This window comes from Cupressus sempervirens, chromosome 9 (genome assembly GCF_028749045.1).
Source record: "Cupressus sempervirens isolate cs-2001-9-10 chromosome 9, ASM2874904v1, whole genome shotgun sequence".
Lineage (NCBI taxonomy): Eukaryota > Viridiplantae > Streptophyta > Pinopsida > Cupressales > Cupressaceae > Cupressus > Cupressus sempervirens.
In genome coordinates this window covers 387,953,305-387,968,809 of record NC_143126.1, presented here as the reverse complement: position 1 = coordinate 387,968,809, position 15,505 = coordinate 387,953,305, and the positions used below count along the sequence as shown (strand labels likewise).

The following is a 15,505-nucleotide window of genomic DNA, read 5'->3' as shown; positions in this document are numbered from 1 at the left end:
CTCCTTTTAATATTTGAATGATTCATTCAAGTTACAATATTTTATTAATGAACTCATATCCTCTTTCTCATGAAGAGATCAAGAGCATGTGGTGTGTACGACTACGTTGAATATGGACTTTATATTTATGATCTTCCCAATTGTGCTTATCTCTAGAAAATGTGCCTTTCTTCCATGATGACATCTATTGAAAGGCTAACCCTTATACAGACACAAGTACCAAAACTCTCATCTCTCTTGTAATTATCAAATATTGTGAGAGAGTATCACATGACATTCCATTGAAACAATTGGGTGCCCAGTCTATAATTTGATTCATGCGTCTACAAATATTTGATAAAAGTTGACAAACTTTATGATTCATGCAATTACTGCAATTCCTGCTCATCCTTATTCAAACTTAACTTCTTGAACCTTTACCATATCTGTGACTATGCTTGCATCATGCGTGGAAAATGACTATGTATACAGTAACACTGATGCATTGCTATAACACACATCCGCACAATAACCATTTTTAATAATCTACCCATGGACTCCCTTCCTTGTTCCAAGCTCCCACTTTCGTACAGGCAGGGGAGAATGAATTCTAGCAATAAGGAACATTTTCTACTTCTCCACGTATTTCTCCAATAGCCAATGCTGTTTCCACACTTTCTCTGCCATTTCTTCAATTGGTGCATTCCTTGTCTCAGGAAGGAGAAAGAATACAAATATAGTCATGATTAAAATCCAACCAGCAAAGAAAAAGAAAATCCCAAATTTTAAATGGCAAAGAGTGGACAAGAATGCCTGTGCAATGGCAAAAGTGAAGACAAAGTTGGCACACACAGTGAGACTTTGCCTGACTGATCTAGTTTCCGGCAAAAATATTTCACTGGGAATTAGCCATCCACGAGGCTCCCATGACCATGAAAATGCTGAAATAAATGTGCACACCATAACCACTATCACAATAGCTATGCTACGAGAAAGATGTTCACTCTGTTTGAAGCCTACTCTCAACAGAACTCTAATTATCACCTAGGTAATAAACATCTGCACCCCAACCTCAATAAGAAGCATTTTGCGCCCCACTCTATCAACGGAGAATATTGAAATTATAGTGCCAACAAGATTTACTACACCAGTAATGATAGCAGAGTAGAGCGAAGCATCACTCTTGAATCCCAATGATTGAAAGTGCAGAGGTGCATAAGACATAATAGCGTTGATACCAGTGAATCGTTGAAAGATTTGAAGGCAGATTGTTATGACAACTTGAGGCGTGTTTCTACACTTCCATAGGTCTCTGAATGGATGCTTAACTTGTTGTACCATTTGACTGGCCTCCACCAACTCATTGAACTCTGGATCTACATTGTTTGTTCCTCTAATCTTTCTCAGTACATCTCTGCCCTCTTGCAGGTATGCTCTCAACTCCAAAAGCCTACAATTTAATGGCTCCTCTGCAAGCCTGATATCATCTTGATATATAAACTTTGTTGCTCTACTTTCAACTTCCTCCAATGATGTTGCCGACTATAACAATGGTTTGCATCAAAATAAGCTTCATTCTTAACGTTCTAAAAGGTTAATTTTTTTTTGAGCATATCTTAACCTTTTTTTGTGTTTGGCAGGTTAATGGTTAAGATCTTGAGCTCATCTTAACCTCTTTTAAGAAGTTAATTTTGGAGGCTTACATTAACCTTTTGAGAGGTTAATGAAAACGTGTTTTTGAATGCTATCATTAACCTTTTGAGAGGTTAAGAAAAACACGTTTTTAGACGTTATCATTAACCTTTTGAGAGGTTAAGAAAAACATGTTTTTCGAGGCTATCATTAACCTGCAATAACTTGAGGCTCAGAAGTCAAATTTTAAAAATTTCAAGTGCTGTACGGAGCTGGGAACAAGCCAATGACATGAAGATTTAGAAACTCACAAGAATTCAAAAATAAAATGGCCAATTTAAAGCTTAAAACCAGGAAAGTTTCAAAAATTAATCATGGCTTACAAAATTGAAGCAAATTTATAACTGGGCAACACATAGAGACTAATACTTTTTAATCTGAACTTGGTTCTTAAATCTAACAATTGATTTTGGGCACATTTTGTCCCCCAACAACATATCCAAAACTTAAGAAAATCCATTAGTCAACCCTTTACTCAGAATGATCTATAATCTCATAACAAGTCATTTCAAGGTTAAATATCATTTAATCAGTCAACTCTTCACTCAGAATTAATTAAAATCTTATTACAAGCCATTATGAGGTTAGAAGTTCCCAAATTAGTCAAACTTTGACTATGAATCAGTTACAATCTCATCACAAGATGTTCTAATGTTGCAGATCACTAAATCGATCAATTGTTCTATATGAATTAGATACGATCTCATAACAAACCATTATGACATTACAGATCACTAAACAAGTCAACCCTTCACTCACAATTATATCAAATCTCATAACTAGTCATTCTAGATTTATTAATCACTAAATTGTTCAACTCTACACTCATAGCCAACTAGAATCTCATAATAGTAGGCCATTGTAAGGTTACAAAGAAAACACAATCTTAAACTCTGTCATTCTGTATAGACCTATACACAAAGACTCATAACTTTTGAGTCAAAACTTTATTTTTAAATCTGACTTGATTTTGGGTATATTTTGCCTCTAAAACAAAATATCTAAAACAAGAAATAATCCAACAATGGTATTAAAAGTTACTATCTATATATCCAAACCCATTTTTCTATGACTACATTATAGATTGTTGATTTCTTCATCCTTCACTTAGAATGACCTAGAATGTCATAACAAGCCATTCTCAAGTTACATTTCATCAAATTGGTCAACCCTTCAATCATGAAATTATTACAAGCCATTATGAGGTTAGAAGTTTCCAAATTGGTCAAACTTTGACCATAAATTGGCTACAATCTCATCACAAGTCATTATGGAAATTGTAGATTACTAAATTTGTAAACTATTCAATCAGAATTAGGTATGATCTCATAAAAACCTCTCTGATGTTATATATCACCAAACAAGTCAACTCTTCACTCAAAATTAGCTCAAATATCATAAGAAATCATTCTAGAGTTACAAATCATGAAATCTATCAACTCTACACTCATAATTAACTAGAACAAAAGCAAATTTATTCAAGAAAAAAAATATGAAAAGAAAAAACAACAACTCAGTTGATAACAAAAAACCCCTTTTGGCAAAAAGAGCCCTTCATAGATTTCAGTTTTTGATAGATTGATCTTTTTTATTTATTTACATAATATGAATGAAAAGGGTAGGTTTGGTAAAAAAAGTCAAGCGAGAAAACCAAATGAATCGAAAGATTTGTGTTCGGTTTGGGAAGAGATTATTCGTTCAACTTATTAATAGATAATCTACTTTCATTAAGTAATTTATTAGATAACTGTAAATAGAAAATAGTGAGTACTATTTAGAGTTCTGAAGAATTATTTAAAGGAGCTACTAATTAGCTTGAGCAAGCCTAGGCTTGCTTATGGGAAGTAGAAATGCGAGCGCGTGAAATTTGGGAAAATGGATACTCTCAAATAGAACAAGAAAAAGAGGATCTTATCTATGTTGCATAGGCAGATTGGGTCAAGTGCTCTAGGGAACAGGCCAATCCATTGGGGAAGGAGGGAGTCGCACAATGAAGTGGGCATATGAAGTTTGATTCTTTACAAGGAAGCACTCTTCAAGGGCATATGATGTATAATTCCTCGAAAAAGATTTCAGCAGTCATGTTGCTTCATAATAGACCATTCTAAAATTAGAAAGAAAATGTGATCTTAAATTTTGCAATTTTTGTATACACTTGTACACAAAGACTCATAAATTTTGATAAAGAATTTGGTTCTTAAATCTTACCATTTATTTTGGAAAAAATTTTCCCTCAAACAACTTATCCAAATTTTAAGAAAATTCAATAGTGGAATAAAAATTTATGGTCTCTACACCAAGACCCTTTTTTTTGTGACTCTGTTATAGATCACTGAATTTATCAACCATTCAATCTGAGCTTGCAAATTCATAGCAAGTCATTCTAAGGTTCCAATTCCTTGAATCAGTCAACCCTTTGCTCAAAATGAGCTATAATCTCATATCAAGCCATTTCAAGGCTATATATCATTGAATCGATCAACCCTTCACTCGAAATCAACTAAAATGTTATTAGAAGCCATTCTAAGGTTAGAAGTGGCCAAATTAGTCAAACTTTGACTATGGATTGTCTACAAACTCATCACAAGTCATTCAAAGTTGTAGATCACCTAATCTGTCAATTGTTCAATCTAAATTAGGTACAAATCATTATGAGGTTACAAATCACCAAACAAGTCAGCCCTTCACTCACAATTGAAAAAATCTCATAGGAAGTCCTTCTATAGTTACAAATCATCAAATTAGTCAACTCTACAGTCATAACAGGCCTTTCTAAGGTTAGAAAGAAAATGATCTTAAACTATGCCAGTCTATGTACATGTGTACATATAGTATACTCATAACCTTTGAGTCAAAACTTGGTTCTTAAACTTGATCTTTTATTTTGGGCACATGTCAAATTCCCAACAACCATTCTAAGGTTAGAAGTAACCAAATCAGTCAAATTTTGACTATAAATTGGGTACAATTGTTGGAACAATTGATTAATTGTGTATTGTCTTTGATGTTACACAAAATGTCATGTCATTACTAGTCATCAGTGTATGCAAAGCTCACTCGAGCATTGAAGATATATTTCTACCAAGTGTTCCTGAGGTCACCTAGTTCAAAAATTAGTATCTATCAAGTTCACTCCAACATCAAAGGAAAGTCTACAAAAGATGAGTGTTAATCGAGCTCCCTCAATTAATAAAGGAAATGTAGGATGGAACCAGTGTTAACCAAGCTCACTTGATTACCAAAAGAACTTTGTGAGCATGCAGTGTTGACTGAGTTCACTTGTTTAACATAGGAAAATCATTTTTGAGTTAGTATCTACCGAGCAGGGTCAGCTAACAAAAGATTTTCTTATTTTGGCATATGAGTTCAATTCTTTTGTGTATTGGTTCTAGTCAACTGAGAAGATGAATATTAATTATTCTAAATTAATTCTAGCCAACTTGACAATATGAAAGATATAAATATAAAGTCAAGTTGAGGATTAGAAAGTGTGAATGCATGGGAGATATTTGCATCAAAAATTAGGTTATGTCATTGTTACTCTCTAACCATTATAGCAGTGATCTAAATCTCTTAATAATGTTGACTTAATAGCTATTTGTAAATCCTCCAATAAGGTGGCATTTTTCTTGAAGTGTCTATAGACCTCTAACAAGGCCACTCCTAATAGTGTGATTAAATCCTCTAATAGGGTCATGCCTAACAATGTGTTTTTAAACCATTAACAGGGTTGCTCCTAACACGACTCACTTCAAAAGAGTGAAAATCAATAACTAGTTGCAATTGGTGGTGCTTCCCAAATTGAGTTTCCACATTAAATCTTGGTGTTAAATGTGTTCATGCTATTTCTCTTATATGTTTGCGATTAATTTAATGTAATAAATAATCATAGATAACATCTTAATATTTTCATGTTAAGTTTTTACCAAGCATTTTCATTGTTTACCGAGTTACAACATTTTTCTATGTGTTTTTCGAACATCAACGAAGTTCAATTTTTAGAGTTAATTTTGTACTTGCATCCAAGGGATTTAGGATTTATTTTTGTGGTAATTGATTCACCCCTCCCCTCTCAATTACTCCTCTTATATTTTCACTTAAAGAACTATTTCAGGCCATTAGATTTTTAACCCTAATTGTATGTATATTTTATTTTTCCCCTCTTCATATCCTTTCTAATGCCTTCTATATCCTATATATGTGTGTGTGTATCTCCAAGTGACACGTCCTTTCATTATTAAAATTAAATATATTAATAAGATAACTATATTATTTATTATTTTATTAACTATGATTATAATTATATAAATCATATTCCTCATAAATAATAATATTATTAATAAGTAATTAAGATATATTTTTGAATAGTTGATTTGTGTGTATGTATATTAATTATTTATATTCAATAATATAGTATTTTAATATCTAATATATATAGAAGTATCTATAGTTATATGATAAAATTAATGGTATATATATAATTTATATTTTTCAATTTACCTACATTATTAATCTTTTCTAATAATATATAATACTTATTTTTTATTATATATCAAAATGGGGATATCACATTCCAACAATTGGTATCAGAGCATTTGGTGCTTAAGCATAGGGAAGGTTTCATAAACCTAAGCTAAAGATTAGGATATCTTATAGAAGAGGGATTCCTAGGTTGAATTGAGACAACTTTGTAGCATGGCAAAGACTTATGAGGTGGTAACTGATTCAACCCTCCCCTCTCAATTTCTCCTCTTATATTTCCAACAACAATCTCATCACAAGTTATTCTAAAGTTGTAGATCTCCAAATCAGTTAACAATTTAATTGGAATTAGATATGACCTCATAGCAGACCATTCTGATGTTATAAATCTCTAAACAAGTCAACCCTTCACTCAAAATTAGCTCAAATATCATAACAAGTCATTCTAGAGTTACAAATCATTGAATAAGTCAACTCTACACTTATAACCAACTAGAATCTAATAACAGGCCATTCTAAGGTTAGAAAGAAACCACGATCTTAAAATATGCTATTCATTATAGACCTATAGACAAAGACTCATAACTTTTGAATCATAATCTTGTTATTATATCTTACTATTGATTCTGGGCACAATCCCCCTTCCCCAACAATATATCCAACAAAACTTAAAAAACCCAATGGTGGAATCAAAAGTTATGGTCTCTACACTAAAATTCATTTTTTGTGACTCCATTATATATCACTGAACTCATCAACCATTCAAATAGAATTGGCAAAAATTTCATAGCAAGACTTTTTGAGAGCCAAAAGTTATTGTCTCTACACCAAAACCCAAATTAGGCATACACTCATAACCAACTAGAATCTCATAATAAGCAATTCTAAGCTTATAAAGAGAACATAATATTAAACTCTTCCATTCTTTATAGACGTAGATGAAGACTTATAACTTTTGAATTAGAAATTGGTTCTTAAATTTGGTTATTAATTTTGGGCACACATCTAAAACTTAGGAAAATCGAATGATGGAATCAAAAGTTATGGTCTCTACATCGAGATCCATTTTTCTTTGACTCTAGTATAGATTGTTGAAGTGATCAATCATCCAATCAAAACTGGCCAAAATTTCATAGCAAGTCATTCTAAGGTTACAAATCACTAAATTGGTCAACCCTTCATTTAGAATGGGCCACAATGTGATAACAAACCATTCTAAGGTTACATATCATTGAATCATTCAACCCTTCACTCAGAATCAACTAAAATGTTATTACAAGCCATTTTCAGGTTAGAAGTTGCTAAATCAATCAAACTTTGACTATGAATTGGCTATAGTATCATCACAAATTGTTCATAAGCTACAAATTACCAAATTGGTCAACCATTCAATCAAAATTAAGTACAATGTCATGATAAACCATTCTGAGGTTATAGATCACCGAACAAGTTAACCCTTCACTCATAATTAGCTCAAATCAGTAAATCAGTCAACTCTACACTCATAACCAACTAGAATCTAATAACAAGCTATTCTAAGGCTAGAATGAAAATATTATGTTAAACTCTATCATTCTAAATAAATCTATACATAAAGACTCATAACTTTAAAATTGGAACCTGGTTATTAAATCTAACTATTGGTTTTGGGTACATTTTTCCCTCAAAAACATATCTAAAACTTAGGAAAATCCAATGATAAAATCAAAAGTTATGGTCACTACATCAAGACCCATTTAAATGTGGATCTATTATAGATAGCTAAATTGATCATCTGTTTAGATAGAGCTAGCCAAAATTTCATAGCAAATCATTCTAAGGTTACAAATTGCTGAATTAGTCAACCCTTTCCTCAAAATGAGCTATAATCTCATAAAAAGCCATTCTAAAGTTAAATATCAACAAATCGCTCAACCCTTCTCTTAGAATCAACTAAAATTTTATTACAACCCACTTTGAGGTTGTTGTGGAATCACTGAAACTTTGACTTTTAATTGGCTAAAATCTCATCAAAAGTTGTTATGAAGTTGCAGATCATTGAATTAGTCAATCATTTAATCAAAATTAGGAATGGTCTGATAACAAATCATTCTAAGGTTATAGATCATTGACAAGACAACCCGTCTCCCAATTAGCTCAAATCTCATAACAAGTCATTCTATAGTTACAAATCACTTAATCAATCAACTCTACACTTGTAACCAAACTGAATTTGATTACAGGCCATTCTAAGGTTAGATAGAAAATATTATCTTAAATTGTATAATTCTGTATAGACTTGTATATGGAGACTACATCATAGATTGTTGAACTAATCAACCGTTCAATCAACACTAACCAAAATGTCATAGTAAGTTAATTTTAAGTTACAGATCACTCAATTGATCAACCCTTCATTTAGAATGATGTGCAACCTCATAAGAATCCATTTTGAGGTTACATATCATTGAATTGGTCAATCCTTCACTCAAAATCAAACATAATATTATCAAAAGCCATTCTGAGGTTAGAAGTTGTCAAATTAGTCAATCTTTAACTATGAATTGGCTACAACTCATCACAAGTCAATCTGAAGCTACAGATCACCAAATCAGTCAACTATTTAATCATAATTAGGTACGATCTCATAAAAAATCATTCTAAGGTTATAGATCACTATACAAGTCATTCTAGAGTTGCAAATTATTAAATCAGTCAACTTTACACTCATAACCAACTAGAATCTCATAGCAGGCCATTCTAAGGTTAGAAAGAAAACATGATCTTAAACAATGCCATTTTGTATGTTTGTACACAAAGACTCATAACTTTTGAATAGGAAATTAGTTCTTAAATTTGACTGTTCATTTTGTGCACATTTTTTCCCCAAACAAAATATCTAAAATTTACAAAAATCCAATTTTCAATTATAGATCACTGAATCAGTCAACTCTATACTCATAACCAACTAGAATCTCATAACAAACCATTCCAAAGTTAGAAAGAAAACACAATCTTAAACTTTATCATTTTGTATAAACCTATACATAGAGACTCATAACTTTTGAATTAGAACTTGGTTCTTAAATATGACCATTCATTTTGGTCACATTTCCCCCCCCCAAGAACATATGTAAAATTTAGGGAAATCTAATGGTGGAATCAAAAGTTATTGTCTCTATATTGAAACGCATTTTTTGTGACTCCATTATAGATCACTAAATTGATCAACCATTCAATTAGAGCTATCAAAAATTTCATAGCAAGTCATTATGAGGTTAGAGATCATGAAATCAACTCTTCATTTAGAAAGAGCTACAAGCCATTCTAAGGTATCATCAAAATGGTCAACCCTTTAATGAGAATCAACTAAAATGTTATTACAAGAAAATTTGAGATTAGAAGTTGTCAAATTAGTCAAACTTTGACTATCAATCTACCAAAATCTCATTATAAGTTGCTCTGAAGCTATAGATTACTGAATCAATCAATCATTTAATCAAAATTAGGTACGATCTCATAAAAAACTATTCTGAGTTTACAAATCACTCAACAAGTCAACCCTTCACTCACAATGAGCTGAAATCTCATAACAAGTCATTCATGAGCTACAAATCACCAAATCAATCAACTCTACACTAATAACCAACTAGAATCTCGTAACAAGCCAGTCTAAAATTAGAAAGAAAACACTATCTGAAACTTTGGAAAATCTAATGGGGGAATCAAAAGTTATGGTCACACTGAGACCATTTTTTCTTTGACTCCATTATAAATTGCTAAATTGATCAACCATTTGATTAGAGTAGACCAAAGTTTCATAGAATGTCATTTTGAGGATATAGATCATCGAATCAATCAACCCTTTTCTTAGAGGGAGCTACAATCTCATAAAATGACAATCTAAGGTTAGAAGTCAGTCAACTCTACACTCATAACCAACTAGAATATCATAACAGGCCATTCTAAGGCTAGAAAGAATATATATTCGATGATTTGTAACTCTAGAATGACTTGTTATGATATTTGAGCTAATTGTGAGTGACGAATTCACTTATTTGGTGATCTATAACCTCATCATGGTTTCTTATGACATTGTACCTAAAATATGTTGAACATTTGACTGATTTGATGGCCACTAAGGTTAGAATGAAAACATGATCTTAAACTCTCACATTAAAGTTGTAGATCTCGAATTCATCAAATGCTCAATAAATTTTAGGTACAATGTCATAACAAACCATTATGAGGTTACAAATCACCAAATAAGTGAATCCATCACTCACAATTAGGTCAAATATCATAACAAGTCATTCTAGACCTACAAATCATCGAATCAGTCAACTCTACACTCATAACCAACTAAAATATCATAATTTTCCATTCTAAGGCTAGAAAGAATATACGATCTCAAACTCTAGCATTTTGTATAAATATGTACATGGAGACTCATAAATTTTGCATTCAAACTTGGTTCTTAAGTCTGACCATTGATTTTTGGCATATTTCACCCCCTAAAAATATATCCAAAACTTAATAAAATCCAATGGTGGAATTAAAAGTTATGTTCTCTACATGGAGACATATTTTTCTATGACTCCATTTTAGATTACTAGATTGATCAACCATTCAATCAAAGCTGACCAAAATTTTATAACAAGTCATTTTGAGGTTACAGATCACTAAATAGTTCAACCCTTCACTCAAAATGAGTTACAATCTCATTAGAAGCCATCCTGAGGTACATATCATCAAATTGGTCAACCCTTCACTCTGAATCAACTAAAATGTTATTAGAATGGCTTCTAAGGTTAGAAGTTGCCAAATTGATCAAAGATTGACTATTAATCATTTACAATCTTGTCACAAGTCTTTTTTAAGCTACAAATAATCAAATCGATCAACCATTCTATCAAAATTAGGAATGATCTCATAACAAACCATTCTAAGATTATCAATCACTGAAAAAGTCAACCCTTCACTCACAATTAGCTCAAATCTCATAACAATTCAATATAAAGATACAAATCATCGAATCACTCAACTCTACATTCATAACCAAATAGAATCTCATAACAAGCCATTGTAAGGTTAAAAAGAAAACATGAATTAAACTCTATCATTCTGTATTCAATTAGTGCTAGCCAAAATTTCATAGCAAGTCATTCTAAGGTTACAGATCATCAAATTAGTCAATCATTCACTTAGAATAAGCTACAATCTCATAAAAAAGTTGTTTTAATATTACATATCATCAAATTGATCAACCCCTCACTCAAAATCAACTAAAATATTATTAGAAGCCATTCTAAGGTTAAAATTTGCACCTTAGCTTTTATGGTTTAGGGTTTATGATTTATAGTTTGGGGTATAGGATTTTAGATTTAGGTTTTATGTTTTAGGGTTGATAGTTTAAGGATTGGGATTTAGGGTTAAAGGGTTCGGGTTTATGGTTTAATGATTAAAGTTTAGCTCATAAAAAGTCTTTCTTAAGGTGTAGATTATCAAATTGATCAACCATTCAATCAGAATTAGGTAATATCTCATAATAAATCATTCTAAGGTTACCCATCATCAAACAAGTCAACCCTTCAATCATAATTAATTCAAAATCATAAAAAGTCATTATAGATTTACAAATCATCAAATTAGTGAACTCCACACTCATAAGGACCTAGAATCTCACAATAATCCATTCTAAAGTTAGAAAGAAAACACTATCTTAAACTCTACAATTCTATATTGACTTGTACATGGAGACACATAACTTCAGACTCAAATTTTGTTTTGTAAATATGATTGTTAATTTTCATAAGAAGTCATTCCAAGGTTATAAATCACTAAATTGGTCAACCCTTTGCTTAGAATGAGCATCAATATGATAACAAGTCATTCTGAGGTTACGTATCATTGAATCACTCAACACTTAATTTAGAATCATTTAAAATATTATTATAAGCCATTTTGAGGTTAGAAGTTGTCAAATTGGTCAAATTTTGACTATGAATTGGCTAAATTTTGACTATGAATTAGATCATCAATCGATCAACTGCTTAATGAGAATTAAGTATAATCTAATACTAAACAATTCTAAGGTTACAATCAAATCAACCCTTCACTCACAATTACCATAAATCTTGTAACAAGTCATTCTAGAGTTACAAATCATCAAATCAGTCAACTCTACGATCATAACCAACTAGAATCTCATAACAGGTCATTTCAACATTAGAGAGAAAACAAAATCTTAAACTCTGTCATTCTATATAGACTTGTTCATGGAGACTGGTAAATTTTAAATTAGAACTTGGCTATTGAATTTTACTATTGATTTTTGGCACATTTTCCTCCCAACAACATATCAAACTTAAGAAAATCCATTCTAGATTGCTAGACTGATCAATTGTTCAATTAGAGCTGATCAAAATTTCATAACAAGTCATTTTGAGGCTAGAGATCATTGAATTAGACAACCCTTCACTTAGAATGAGTTACAATTTCATTACAAGCCATTTTGATGTTACATATCATTGAGTCGGTCAACCCTTCACTCAAAATCAACTAAAATGTTATTAGAAGACATTCTAAGTTTAGAAGTTGCGAAATGGGTCAAGCATTAAGTATTAATCAGCTACAATCTCAACACAAGTCTTTGTTAAGCTACAGATAATCAAATCAATTAACCAACTAGAATCTCATAACAAGCTATACTAAGATTAGAAAGAAAACATGATCTTAAACTCTATAATTCTGTAGAGACGTATACATGGAGACACATAGCTTTTGAATAAGATTTTGATTCTCAAATCTGACCATTTATTTTGGGCACATTTCAACCCCACAACAACATATTGGAATTAAGTAATATCTAATAACAAACCATTCTAAGGTTACAAAATCACCAAACAAGTGAATGCTTCACTCAGAATTAGCTCAAATCTTATAAAGAGTCATTCTAGAGTAACAAATCACTGAATCAATCAACTCTACACTCATAACCAACTAGAATCTCATAACAGGCCATTGCAACGTTAGAAAAAAATGCATTCTTCACCTTTACCATTCTATATAGACCTATACACAGAGACTCATATGTTTTGAATTAGAACTTGGTTCTAAAATTTGGTCGTTGATTTTGGCACATTTCACCCTCCAATAACATATCTAAAACTTAGGAAAATCCAATGATGGAATCAAAACTTTGCCATTTTCTTTCTAAGTTAAGATTAGAAAGAAAAAATGGTCTTAAACTCTACCATTTTTGTATAAACATGTATATGGAGACTCAAAAATTTTGAATTAGAACTTGTTTCTTAAATCTAATCGTCGATATTAGGCACATTTCACCTCCCAACAACATATCTAAAGCTTACGAAAATCTAACTGAGGAATCAAAAGTTAGGATTTCTACACTAAGATCCTTTTTTCTATGACTTCATTTTAGATTGCTGAACTGATTTGAGGTGGCTAAAATTTTATAGCAAGTCATTCCCTAGGTTGTAAATCACCAAATTGGTAAAACCCTTCACCTGGAATGACCTGCAATCTCATAACAAGCCATTTCAAAGTTACATATCATCGAATCGATCAAACCTTCACTCAAAATCAACTAAAATATTATTACAAGTCATTTTGAGGTTAGATGTATCCAAATTAATCAAAATTTGACTATGAATTGGCTATAATCTCATCTCAAGTCATTTTGAAGATCACCAAACCGATCAACTGTTCAATCAGAGTTGGTCAAAGTTTCATAGCAAGTCATTCTAAGGTTGTAGATAACCAAATTAGATATCCCTTCACTCAGAATGACTTAAAATCTCATAACAAGCTATTTAGAGGTTACATATCATCAAATTGGTCAACCCTTCAATTAGAATCAACGAAAATGTTATTACAAGCCATTTTGAGGTTAGAAGTATCAAAATTGATCAAAATTTTATGATGAATTAGCTACAATCTGCCAACAGTGGCATGTTGTGTTGGTTAAGTCATTGCATTTTTATCCTTGCCATCAAGGTTCAAATCTCATGGGGATGAGGTCCCCCATTTGTGGCCTCACTGGTTCATAGCTCCAGGTCAAAGCGTTTACCCCTCTTTAAAAAAAAAAAGAATTAGCTACAATCTAATCACAATTCATTTTGAAGTTGCAGATCACCTAACCGATCAAGCATTCAATCAAAATAAGGTTGGATATCATAACAAACCATTCTAAAGTTTTATAGATCACCAAATCGATCAACCCATCAAGGAAAATTCAACATTGGAATCAAAAGTTAGGGTCTCTACACTGAGACCCATTATTCTGTGTTCCATTATAGATTATTGAATTGATTGACTATTCAATTAGAGCTAGAAAAAATTTCATAGCAAGTCATTTTGAGGTTGTAGATCATTGAAGCGGTAAACGCTTCACTTAAAAAAAGCTACAATCTCATAACAATCCATTCAGAGGTTATATATCATCAAATTGGTCAACACTTCACTCAAAATCAACAAAAATATTTTTACAAGCCATTCTAAGGTTACATATCATCAAATTGGTCACCCCTTCAATTAGAATTAGGTAAAAATCACTAAATCAGTCAACTCTACACTCATAACCAACTAGAATCTCATGACAAGCCATTCTAAGTTTAGAAGGAAAACACAGTCTTAAACTCTACAATTTTTGTATAAAATTGTATATGAAGACTCATAAATTGTGAATCATAAGTTGGTTATTAAATCTAACATTTTATTTTGGGCATATTTCACCCCCTAATAACATATCCAAAACTTAAAAAAATCCAATAGTGGAATCAAAAGTTAGGGTCTATACACTAAGACCCATTTTTTTGTGACTCCATTATAAATCCTTGAACTAATCAACTATTCAATCAGAGCTGGCACAAATTTTATAGCAAGTCATTTTGAAGCTATAGATCACTGAATACATCAAGTGTTCAATCTAAATAAGGTATGATATCATAACAAACCATTCTAAGGTTACAAAGAAAACACAGTCTTAAACTCTTCCATTTTTGTATAGATATAAATTGTGAATTAGAATTTGATTCTTAACTCTGATCATAATGGGCCACAATCTTATAACAAGTCATTCTTAGGTTTCATATCATTGAATTGGTTACCCCTTCAATCAGAATCAACTAAAATGTTATTACAAGCCATTGAAAGGTTAGAAGTATCCAAATTGATTAAACATTCACTCTAAATTAGTTACAATCTCATCACAAGTCATTTTGAAACTATAGTTCACTGAATCGATCAAGCCTCCAAATTGATTGAACTTTGATGATGAATCAACTAAAATCTCATCACAAGTCATTTTCAAGCTTCAAATCAGCGAACGAGTCAAGCATTCAATCATAAT

The 15,505-nt window shown here is 31.5% G+C and overlaps 1 pseudogene; it reads right to left on the bottom strand.

Moving 5' to 3' along the window:
- Window positions 1–609: 609 nt before the first annotated feature.
- Window positions 610–15,505, bottom strand: part of LOC149538894 (sugar transport protein MST4 pseudogene) — a 72,893-nt pseudogene continuing 57,997 nt past the window's right edge.